We start from the raw sequence: 13159 nt of genomic DNA on the forward strand, positions 1-13159 counted from the left end.
TAAGGGCTCTGGTCTCTCTAAGAACTTCTGCCCTCTGTGTTATCAGCCTTCAAAAATCCTCAGAACTTTGTCACGGACTTCCTTTGCTTCTGCCGGGATGAGAGCCTATTTCCATGCCACTTGACTCCCACCCTAACTTCGGGCTCCTCTTAGCATGTAATACCAGACTAAGGTTAAAAATCCTGTCTGGACTCATGACTAAGACTGCCTTTATCCAGTCCTTCCTGCTGCTTTTAACTTATGTCTAAAACATGAAAAACTTAGAAAAAGGTCTTATAAAGTGTTAAATAAAAATATATTTTTAATACCAATTGATGTGGTTTAGCACAATAATGTATTAAAGAAAAATTAATGTAATCTGAGAAATTTAAAAATGTTAGATGAAATTGGACATCTGTCTCTATTTATGGCTAGAGAGAAAAGAAAAACTCCTTAATTTTACAAGATATATCAACCAAAACTCTACAGTAAACCTTTTACTACAGAGTAATTTCCTTTAGTGTGTGTGCTATTTAGCTATATAATCCAAAGCAACATGTTGCATATCATATGTCCTTACAATTATTATTCTTTAGTTAAAACAGGTATTTTATAATATTTATTACTTTTTGAAATTAAATATAATTAATGTCATTTCTCTTCTTACCTTTTCTCTTCCTAACCTTTCCATGTATACTCCTGCTTAAATTCACAGCCTCCCCCACTTCAACTGTATATCTACACACACATACACACGCACACACATACAACCTGCTCATGGTGTAGGCCTTATGAGCTTCCCCCTCCATATCAGTATGTCTGTTTGTGTAGTCATTGTTTAGGTCTTGTTTAGGCAGCCATGTTGATGATATTTTATGAGTGTAGTTTCTCTGACATTTATAGGAGATGAAACATAGCAAACTTCCTGTTCCTCTGACTCTCACAATTTTTTCACTCCCTCTTCTGCAATGAACTGTGAGCCTAAAGTACAGAAATTATGTTACAGATGCATCAGTTGGGACTGGGCATCACATAATCTCTTGTTCTTTGTATTTTGACCAGTTATGGTTTTCTGTGGTGGTCTCTGTTGTAAAGAGAAGTTTCGTTGATGAGGTATAATAACTATACTTATCTGTGGGTATAATGGTAAGTACTTAGAATGTAGTTAATGGAAGTATTACACCTCTGAGGGAAAGATGTCCCCAGTGCACGTTACAGCTCTGAGCGGGAAAAGTTTCCTTAGTGGAAGTGTTAGAGCTCTGAGGCAAGACATTTCCCCTTTACAAGTGTTACAACTTTGAAGGAAAGGCATCCTGGTTGTTGGAAGCCAAGGACTATCACAAAGTCACACCGAACAACGACCCTCACACAAGAGATTATTGGTAGAGACACAGGAGGTTGGCTGCTTCTGCTCAGGAAGAAGCAGCAGGGAACTGAGCAAGAGATGGGCTTATATAGGGTCTCTTTGGAGAAGAATTTTCTAGGGTGAAGACTTCCAGAGTGAGGACTGGTGGTGCTTTTTTTTGTTTGTTTTTTTTGTTTTTTGTTTTTCTAGGGATTGGTGGGTTTTCAAGCTCAGGAATTGGTGATTTTTGATAGGTTTTCAAACCCGGAAGTGGGCTTGGACCATTTGCCCCACAGTTAAGGATTATACTGACTTTATAAATCAGTGATGTACATTCTCCAAAATCCATGTCTTCACTAGCTCTGGGTAATTGGATAGTAATTCAGTATCAGGAATGATTTTCCTCTTCCTAAGTGGGCCTTAAATCCAATTAGAGAGCTGTTGAGGACTGCCAAGGTCTGTGTGATGGCTACTCTTGGTTGTCAATTTGACCACATTTGGAATTAACTAAAACTCAAAAGTGGAGGATCCACTTGTGAGGGAATTTTGCTTAATTTGAAATGAGAATATCTGCTTCCAATGTAGATCTTTGAGGTAGGAAGACACACCTTTAATCCAGGAACAAAAATGACTCTAATACAGTTGCATCACCAAACTCACCCCAGTATGAGTGACAGCTCACAAAGTCTAGGAAACCTGGAACCACACTGCACAGCCTGCAGGCAGCCCAACAAGCTGGGGAGTACCCTTCCATATGCTTTAGTTGCTCTAAACCTCTTCCATGCAGCTGGACTGGTTTCTGCTTCTTCTAGGCAGATATTCTGGTCTCAAAGTCTTCTTTGCAGCTTTTCTTCTCTGAGCATCTTTGCAGCTCAGTTTCATTTCTGTCTGGGAGGGATGCTCTGCTCTTACTGTTTACTCTGGCAGAAGCCACCTAGTGAATCTGGTTACTTTCAGGGACTTCCTGAACTTTTTTACTTCCCTGTTCAAGAAGCTTCCCTGCAGAATGGAAATGTTTCAGTCTCAGAAGAAACTGTCACACAAAAGACTGTTACAAAAAACTAGGATGCATTAAAAATTACATGTTCATCAAAAAGTAATGCAAGGAGTTAAAATATAAGCCATAAAATAGGAGAACATACTTGTAATGTATACCAGTTTTAACAGAACCAGTATGCAGAATATATTAAGAATATTAAAAACAAATGAGAAAGTCAGGCAACATAATAGAAAAATGGGCTAAGATGAATGTTCCTCGAGGAAAATGAAGTCCAGAGGAATAATGGAATATGAAAAGTGCTCAGCCTCTTAGTCAATTAGAGAAATAAAATCAGAATCAGATGCAAGCATATTCTTAAATTTTTGGCAAAACTCAAAATGCCAAGAAATATCACATAGGGCCAGGTTATAGTGATTTAGAAACTCATTTTTGCTTGATGATAAGAATGAGGCAACAAAGTCATTGCTGTGACATTACTGAATGCAGGTGGATATTCCATGGACCTTTGAGGGAATCCTTTTTACACAGATTAGGAAAATGAACAAGAATGCCCACAGCAACACTTTCATAATTACCAAAACCCAGAAATAAGTGAAAAGCTCAGTATATGGAAATCTATGGTATGCATCACTATACAGCAAGGAAATAAGTATTCAGTTCCATGCAGCAATGTGATAAATTTTACAATGTCAAGAGGAAATGCATCATAAATATAGTACAGCAGAGTTCCATTTCAGAAACAGATAAAACTGATATGTGTGGTTTAGGAATTCATCCACAGACAATAAGTGTATAATGAAAAGCAAGGAAATTATTACCATAAAAAGACACTGGCCACTTCTGGGGGCAGTGAGTGTTATAGGTGAGGGGTAAGAGGGGACCTCTCTAGATAGCATGCATAGTAACTTAACAACCACACATCAAACTGGATAGATACATCCTATACATTTATCTGCATAACAAATTTTAAAATTTAAGACAATTTTTAAAACTACCAAAACTCCAGGCATTTCTGAGACACAGATGATAATAAAAGGTAGATTTTGCTGAACATAGTCTGGATATTTATAATAAGAAATAAACTTTTACTCTTATTATTTACATGTTATTAGCTCTGAACTTCGTCAGTACCAAAGCCTTGTGGCCATCAGCCAGCATCTGAAAACAGTATTAAATTCACATTCCCTGTTCCCCTCTAGACCACAAAACAATTATAAACATTATAAACAAGAATGGATCCAAGACAAAAATTAAAACACCTTGGACAATCTGAGAAAAACTTGAGAAAATCAAGTAGCCTAGTTTCTATAATGGACAGTTGGGAGTTTTTGATCTATCCAAATTTGATCGTCGTTATTTCAACCTTTATCACTGTCTTTCAAAGATTGATGTGTCTGGAAATTTTTTTGAAAGTATGGGTTCAGGGACTTGATATGGGATTGGTTATTACAAGAATGGGTTAGTTAAAGAAGTTCAGGTCTTCAGCTACCTTTTTCTCTTACCTATTACTTTCTCTTTCTCTCTCTCTCTGTCTGTTTCTCTATCTCTCTCTCTTTCTCCCTATCCCCTCCTGTCTGTCTGTCTGTTTGTCTTGTCTTGTCTTGTCTTGGGTTTCTATTGCTGCAAAGAGACACCCATGACCATGACATCTCTTATAAAGGAAAACATTTCATTGGGGCTAGATTACAGTTCAGAGACTTAGTCCATTGTCATTGTCAGAAGCATGACACACAGGAAGACATGGTGCTGGAGAAGAGCCTGAGAGTTCTACATCCCGATCAATAGCCAGAAAGAAAATGGAGAGCCATGGGCCTGGCTTGAACATTTGAAACCCCAAATCCCACTCCCAGTGACACACTTCCTCCAACAAGTCCATACCTCCTAAGCCACTCCCTAAGCATTCAAATATGAATCTATCAGTGATTTTCATTATATCTACCTACCTACCTATCTCCCTTCCTCTATTATTCCCTCCCTTCCTCCCCGCTCATCATGAAGCCCTTATGAAAAGTTTTGCTGGTAATAGCCCTTTGTTCTCCTGAACTGCATCCAGGACTTGAGCTAATAAACCTCTTTCCTTTATAAAGTATCCAGTCTCAGGAATTTTGTTATAGTAACATAAAGTATACATGCTTCAATCCCTGTCAAAACAGTAGGCTGTGATTTGTAGCAGGTGGTTGTGGTCATTCACAATGACTTAGAATAAGAAAAATAGCTTTTTTTTAAAGGAAAATTATCATTAATCTCATTTTCATTTGAAGAGAATTGTTCAGTTTAATAAACACAGAAAATGCTCTAGGTGTATCCTATTTTTTAATAAAGTCCAGATACTAGTGTAATTAATGGCTTAATGATCTTTTTAAACTGTCAGGTTATTGAACTTGGAAAATCTCTAATCTTTAGCTTGTCCATTTTAAGCCTTGATTGATGTGTGGATAAAGACAGGAAAAATTGGATAAACAGCTGATATATTGCGTCACAGGATCTGAATCACTAGGATTTAAACATGTTCTAAAATAAGGATAAACAAAATTAAAGTGAATAAACTAAAAGAAATTAAACAATATTGCACGGCTCACCCTGCCATTAGTGTAGTTGTAAAGACCTACAATTTAACTACATCCAACATGGACATGAAACAGTTGTGTGATATAGCCCTTTAAAAGCTAATACGATTTTTGGGTGCCTTCCACAAGCCTAATGTTCATATCAAGTAAGTGTTGGTCTTGAGGTGTTCTGCAACTATTAAAAATAGTAGAACCCTCCCCAATTTGGGGTAGCTCACCAATAAAGGAGTTAAAGACAGACTAGAGTCAGGGGTGCTCTGGAAACCCTCCTAAAAATAATATAGGCTGTTGTCATGGCTGTTTTCCCCAGAATTATAAGATCTATTGCTGAAGATACCATACTCTTTCATCAGAGGACACAGAGAAGTCAAGTTGGTCTTGAACAGGATGCTCCTTTTATGGAAACTAGTTTTCATAGTGTTGGAAAGTCCTATACAGGCTGCTGGGTGGGGAAGTCATTAATAGTTTTATCCACCAGTGAACCCTGTGAACTACAATACTAACCACAGTGATAAAATATGCCCATGAGTGCAATGCTGGCATGAATATTATTGGGGAGCCAAGGACTTTCTGCTGGGACTTAAGGTCCACAGAAGGAAACATATGCCTCGTACTTCAGATCTGGTCAAGAACTCATAGCTAGAGAGTTCATGGTTCTCTGGGGTGAACCTACTCCAATTATTCTGCTAAGTAGACATAGGATAAAATTACCCTCTAAATCTGTATCACTGTACCCATAGATTAGAGCAACTCTCAAACCTCATCTGAGAAATTTCTTTATGTAATGAATGACAGCTAACACAGAAACAACAGACATAAGTGCACAGACTGAGTGTCTTTGAAGTGCTCAGCCACAAACATCTTTATCATCTTGCCCCACCCAGAAGGCTCTGGGACTGTAGGTAGGAGGGTCTAGGAAGACTGTAAGAGCCAGTGGTTATGGAGAACAGGATTGTTGCATGAATGAACTCACAGCAGCTGTGATTGCCTGCACAAGACTTGCATATAATCAAGCCAGCCAGTATTGAAGCACAGAAGGGACAGGGGCTTGTGAACCCCCTCCACTACCTGAGGAACTACTGGCAAGTGATGAATTTGGAATGAGGGAGTGTTGGTATTCTTTAATAGTGTGGCTGCTGGTAGGTTCAGTGGATGGTCCCATACCCATGAGTATATGGGTAGCACCCAATTAGACATAGTTGGCTATCTTTCTAAAAGAAAGAAAAAAGGTAAAGAAGACATTAAGTGGAAAGATGGATATAGGAGGTGTTGGCATTAGGGAGAAAAGTTGTACTATGAAAATGATTAAAATGTATTTCATGATATTCTCAAAATATTTAAGTATAAAACATTCTAGAAAAATATTCTGTAAGTCTGATTGAATGATTTGAACTTCTGTCATTTTTGGAGAGCTGGAATGTTGTAAGTCCAGAACCAAATTATCTTGGGCTAATTTTGACCTCATAAATAGCCATTTATGATAACTTAAACGGACACCAAAGGGAGTGGCACTACTAGGAAGTATGACTTTGTTGGAGTGGTTGTGGCCTTGTTGGAGGAAGTGTGTCATTGTGGGGGTGGGCTTTGAGGTTTCATATATGCTCAAGATACACCCAGTGTCTTAGTTCACTTCCTTTTGCCTGCAAGATGTCGAACTCTCAGCTACCTCTCCAGCACGATATCTGCCTGCATGTTGCCAAATCTGACAATGGTGATAATGAACTGAACCTCTGAAACTATAAGCCTCCATGTCAATTAAATGATTTCCTATATAGGAGTAGCTATGGAATGAGCAGTGTTGGGAAAAAAAATCATCCCGAGTGAGGTAACCCAGACTGAGAAAGACAAGCATGGCATGTACTCATTCATGAGTGAATATTAGTTATAAAATGATGGATAACTATGCTACAATCCACAGACCCAATGAGACTGACATAGGCACTCTGCAACTGTGTTACAGTTGTGTAGCTTGGTCCTTTTGTTGGACTCGTAACAGCAGCAACAAAAGCTATCTCTGACATCTTTATTTTTGGGACCCTACTCCTCATACTGAGTTGCCTTGTCTGGCCTTAATGGGGAGGCACTTAGTCTTACTGCAACTTGATACACCATGGTTTACTGATTCTCATAGGAGAGCTGCCCTTTTATGGATAAAGATGGAAGAGAAGACTGGGGTTGGGTGGGTGGAATTGGGAAGAGGAACTGGCCAGGGAGGATGTGGGGAGGCTGTAGCTGGGATGGAAAATAAATAGATGAAAAAAAAAGAGAGTTGCTATGGTCATGGTGCCTCTTCCCAGACATGACATAACATCCCTTTGATTATTAGATAAATCTTTTTTGGAGTGTACAAATAGACCCTGAGCTCCTAAACCAAAGACTAAGAATGTCATCAGGTAATATCTGAGATGTCTTGATGTCTCTGATTTACTCTATAGAGCCTGCCTGATTTTCAATATATTTTAAGGTGTTTTGATTCAGGACTTTCTAAGTTCTGCCATCATAACAACTTCATAAAACTGTACCACATTGTAATAAGGTATTTGAGATAGCCTGAACCTGTATTCCTGGGCTGGGCTATGGTTGCTCATATTTAGTTACAGAATAAACTCAATCTCGAAAAAAAAAAAAGACACTCTTAGAATAAGAGAGTTGTCGTATATTTGAATGGATACCAGAAGAAGGTTCTTTCATTGACTGTCTGGCATATCTCTTCTTGAATTTTCTAAAGAAACAGAATTAAGATGAAATTCAGAGTGATGAACTTCAAATTAAAACAATTTCTATCAAAGTCAATGAAATGTACAATAGTCTTCCTCTTAAAATATCAGGCAAAAGAGTTTCAAAGAGAAGGAAGATTGTATGCAAGGGCCTTGGGGTAAGGAAATGATGGAACCTCACAGATGGAGTCCAGCAGAGGCCTCAGAGGCAGCCAGTCCTGCAACCAGCCTGCTTTCCAGCACTACATAGGTCTAAGACTTGGGGAAGTTATGAGTTATGTAACCTCTCTGAGTTTCAGTTTCCTTATGTGTAAAGTAGGAAAAAATTATCATCATATTTGCATCTCATGGGCCTTTTTGCTGTTGGTGGTGGTAGTTTGCTTGAGATATGGTTTTATGTAATGCATGCTAGCCTCAAATTCAATACTGAGCTAATAATGAACTTGAACTTCTGATCTTCTTGTCTCCACCTTCGAAATTCTGAGATGACAAGCCCACACCATCATGCCTATTTCATGCAATGCTGGGGACTGGAGCCACAATATCTTGTATTCTAGGTGAACAATCTACCAAATGAATTACATAATAAACCTTCCAGATCTTTCCAGAGGGCAGAACATTGTAATTCTATAGGCCTAGAGTTGGATTCTACATGTAGGTCTTGCTACTTTGGCCAAGCTGACTTATCCTGGAAAAGGCTGGAGACAATGCAAAAGTTTATTTAGCTTTTAGATACAACAAGTAGAAAGTAGTTAAGAACCAGATATTTGTCCATAGTGCTTCTAGTCATCTTTATTTCAACTTTGTCTATTTAATTTTTAATGTGTTATAGAGTGATAGTAACATCCTCTGTTACTTTTGAGTGACTTGCACTGGTTTCAGCATCATGATCTGAGCAACAACCTGATTCTCCTTGTAGTGATGATTGTTGTGAAATTTTGCTTTAACCAAAAAAAAGATGTATTACATTTGTTTATGCTGCATTTGTTTAACGACATAAGAATGTGTGTTTAAATATGTAAAGATGTGTTGCATCTGTTTCGCCTTTCCTGCCTAAGGCATCTGATTGGTCTAATAAAAAGCTGAATTGGCCAATAGCTAGGCAGGAGAGTGATGTGGGAGTGTCATATATCAATCTGTTGATTTCATTGGTTAAGCAATAAAGAAACTGCTTGGCCCTGATAGGTTAAAACATAGGTGGGTGGAGTAAACAGAACAGAATGCTGGGAGGAAGAGGAAGTGAGCTCAGAGACGCCATGCTCCGCTCTCCCAGACAGAGGCGATAGCTCTGCTCTCTGAGGCAGACGCATGAAGCTCAGACCCAGGATGGACTAAGGCTAGAATCTTTCCCGGTAAGACTGATGCCACACAGATTATTAGAGATGGGTTGATCGGGATATGAGAATTAGTCTGTAAGGGCTAGAGTTAATGGGCCAAGCAGTGTTTAAAAGAATACAGTGTCTGTGTAATTATTTCAGGGCATAAGCTAGCCAGGCGGCCGGGGTGCTGGGGACACAGGCCCACTGCTCCTATTACAACAGGAGAGGGATAGGCATGGCTGGCGTGCAGATAATAATCGGAGGAGAAATATAGGCTAGAGAGGAGAAGAAGGAAGAATGAGAGAAGGAAGAGGAAAGAAGGAGGGATATGCCTTGGGCAAGAAGCCAGGCAGATGTAGAGAAACAGTGAAAGGAAAATATAGCAAAGTAAAAAAGATAATAGATGCTGAGGCAAAAAGCAGAAAAAGAGAAACAGGTTAATTTAAGTTAAAAGAGATAGCCAGAAACATGCCTAAGCTAGGCTGAGCATTCAAAACTAATAAGTCTCCATGTCATGATTTGGGAGCTGGTGGTGGCCCTAAAGAAGAAGCCTGGTAGAGATGATGCTCATGTTGCATCTTACCAGGCGGTCAGCTTAAACCCCCACAGGCATGTATAAATTCAGGCTCCTATGGGCTCATCCATTTGTTACTCTCCCCAGAGATTTTCATCATCCACTACCCTTGGAGGGATTAGGAAGCTATGATTGTCCAGTGTGTTTCTACAAGACAAGGAATGGGCCTGATTCCTGGGTTTCATAGCAATCTGAGGATGTACTGGTGAGGGACTAGCAGAGAGAAAGATCAAGGAGTAGAACTTAGTAAAGAAGTGGGACTCATGCTGGCAACTGGAAGACGGGCAAGGAGGACGCTTGAGAAAGAGGGTGGGCACTCATCTCGAAATTCCTTACCCAAAGCATAGAGAATCTGGGTGTTGATGCATCCCTGCACCCGTGGTTGCCAGCCATTTAGGAGGACATACACTCCTCTTCTTTCCTGGATTTCAAGGCAGAGTTGGCTCTATTAGTAGAACAAACTGTAGGCAGGGACAAGAACTGTCTGCAGTTGTCAGATGAACTGGGAGTCTGCAGTCAGCTGAACTGGGAGTCTGGCGGCAGAGGCTCGGCTACAGTTTGCCTCCATCTGTAATCCCATTAGACCCAGTGTTTCCTAATTGTCTCATGCTTGGTGGAGCTGGAGTGTGTCCCTCAAAGATTTATGAGTCCTCTTATTCAATTTACTGTCACTGTGACAAAATACCTGAGAAAAAAGGGGAAGGAGGATTTATCTGGGTTCATATCTTAGCCCATGGCTGGCTGGCTCCAGTTCTGTGGGTCTGAAACAAAGCTAACCTATCATAGTTGGGAGCACGCAGTGCAGCAAACCCACTTGCCTTACATAATCCCAAACACAGAGGCAGAAAGAAGGGGCTGGAAATCCTTCACAGGTCTCCTGTACATCATGACCTCCTACCTCCTTCCTAACAGTCTACATTACCCCACAATAATGTCATTAAATTGCATGTCCATCAAAGGGTTAATTTATTCATTAGGTCACATAGCTGTTCCTTTCAGGTGAGGTCTGACCACTAATTTTCTTTTTTCTTTTTTTTTATGGGCGCAGTGAACTATATTGATGGTACTCAAGAGTAGGGGTTCCTAAGCCCCTCCTGTTATTCTGGGGTTCTGGGATGGAAATTGTGAGGGAGATACTCAGTGTCAGGGGCTGAGTTAGGACAGGGACTGCTCAGCAGCTGAGGGCCTCCCTCTAGCTGTGTCCTTGCTGGATGGGTGGTCCAGGGCGGGCTTCTTATTCTTTGGAGGCCATGAGGTCCACCCACCACTCTGTTGCTGTAGCCAAACTCATTGTCATACCAGGAAATGAGCTTTAAAAGTTGTCCTTGAGAGCAATGCCAGCCCCAGCATCAAAGGTGGAAGAGTGGGCGTCACTGTTAAAGTCACAGGAAACAACCTTGTCCTCAGTGTAGCCCAGGATGCCCTTTAGTGGACCCTCAGATGCCTGCTTCACCACCTTCTTGATGTCATCATACTTGGAAGCTTTCTCCAGGCGGCATATCAGATTGATGACGGAAACATTGGGGGTAGGAACATGGGAGGCCATGCCCGTGAGCTTCCCATTCAGCTCTGGGATGACTTTGCCCACAGCCTTGGCAGCACCAGTGGATGCAGGGATGATGTTCTGGGCAGTGCCACGGCCATCTCGCCACAGCTTCCCAGAGGGGCCATCCACAGTCTTCTGGGTGGCCGTGATGGCATGGACTGTTGTCATGAGTCCTTCCACAATGCCAAAGCTGTCATGGATGACCTTGGCCAAGAGAGCTAAGCAGTTGGTGGTACAGGAAGCGTTGCTGACAATCTTGAGGGAATTGTCATACTTGTCATGGTTCACACCCATCACAAACAAGAGGATATCAACAGAAGGTGCAGAGATGATGACCTTTTGGCCCCACCCTTCAAGTGGACCCCAGCTTTCCCCATGGGGGTGAAGACACCAGTACACTCCACAACATATTCGGCACCAGCATCACCCCATTTGATGTTGGGGCAGGATCTCGCTCCTAGAAGACGGTGATGGCCTTCCTGTTGATGACAAGCTTCCCATTCTCAGCCTTAACTGTGCCTTTGAACTTCCCCTGGGTGGAGTCATACTGGAATATGTAGACCATGTAGTTGAGGTCAGTGAAGAGGTCACTGATGGCTGGCAACAATATCCACTTTGCCAGAATTGAAGGCAGCCCTGGCAACCAGGCATTCGATACAATCAAATCTTTTTACTATGGCCTTCACCATCATGTCTCAGGAAGGAGGCTGGTACAGCACAAAAGATGCTGCTGTCTCTAGAACAGGGATGAGCAGACCCACTCGTTTATTGAAGCAGAGTGGATATGATGACCAATAGGAGACCTGTACAACTTGGATAGAGTAGCATTGCTTTGTGAATGTATGGGGGAAATGCAGGGAACTATAAAGCCTTCATGAGCCCTTCTTCTCCCCAAGATTCCAATCACATGACAGCCTTTTCCATAACTTCAGTTTCAACATTTGTGATCTGATGGACCCCAATATCCTCTCCTCTACCTTATTTTAAAGATGCCTAGGATTCCAGTTTCTTTCTAGGTTGGGTGACCAGGTCCTGATCTTGCCTGAGGGCCTCTTTAGAATGAATGGACTCCTGACATGGTCATAAAGTATGTTTCTCAGCCAGGGACTAACATGTAGCCTTTTCAGTAACGTTAGGCATACTTTTAGTTTTACTTTTAAAGATCCAGACCTGTGCTTTAGTTGGCATAATCATAGATTCTGTGGAAAACATATTCTTCCTTCTTGAGGGCCTGATGGGAACGGTACAATATGCGCCTAATCACCACCAGAGGCGCTGTGGGTGATTTATTGATTTCACATTATAACAACTCCTCAGGTTACCCTGCTTCTTAGTATTTCATTTCCAGAGTCAAGGACTAGAGAAAAACCATTGGCAAATAAAAAAGATAATAAAATCAGGACACACACACACGGAATGCTTGAGAAAATCCAATCATGATCTTTTATCATAATGGCTAAACTAAATATTTCAGTTCTGTCAAGGATCAAAGCTTTGTTCCATCTTAAGTTGTAGCCCACAGTAGGTCTTGTTTGTTTTTAAGTGAGTCTTGGCCTGCTGACCCAGGTTGACCGCTGCCTCCTGCATGGTGTTCTTTGGAAAAAGACACCAGAACTCTTTGCAGGAGAGAGTTGTTTGACAATTGCTCTGGTTTAAAGGATTACATGTGCTTTGGGGCTCAGAGAAAAGCTTGGGAGCCTTTTCCTCAGAAAACACTCATAGAAGCAAGATTTCGTTCATAGTTTTTGAGATGCTCACATATTCCTCAAGTCATGGGCCTTGGTTAAAAATAAAACAGAAATAAACAACACCCCAAAAGCCTGCTCTAAAGTCTTTCCAAATTCTAACTCAGAATGAACATAAGAGCCCAAGTCACATGGGGTTGTATATAAGGCTCAAAAGTCCACGAGCCCATCCTAATCCAGCATCAGTAGGAGCAGGTGACAAGCAGACACTTGCACCCATGTGATCTCACTTCTGCCAGCTCGAGCTGAGCACAGAACAAATGGCAGGTGTGTTTCCCACGACCTGACTGCTGAGCTGCGGCAGACTCCAGGACAGAGAAGTGGAGGTGGCACCGAGCTGGCTGATCTGCTAAGAGGATTGGGTTAC

The 13159-nt window shown here is 41.1% G+C and overlaps 1 pseudogene; it reads right to left on the bottom strand.

Annotated features, from left to right (window-relative positions):
* Positions 1-10813: 10813 nt before the first annotated feature.
* Positions 10814-11688, bottom strand: LOC121461497 (annotated as a pseudogene).
* Between the last annotated feature and the right edge of the window lie 1471 nt (positions 11689-13159).

Source organism: Microtus oregoni, unplaced genomic scaffold (assembly GCF_018167655.1).
Source record: "Microtus oregoni isolate MIOR12 unplaced genomic scaffold, Mior012 000022F_ref0000154, whole genome shotgun sequence".
Classification (NCBI taxonomy): Eukaryota; Metazoa; Chordata; class Mammalia; order Rodentia; family Cricetidae; genus Microtus; species Microtus oregoni.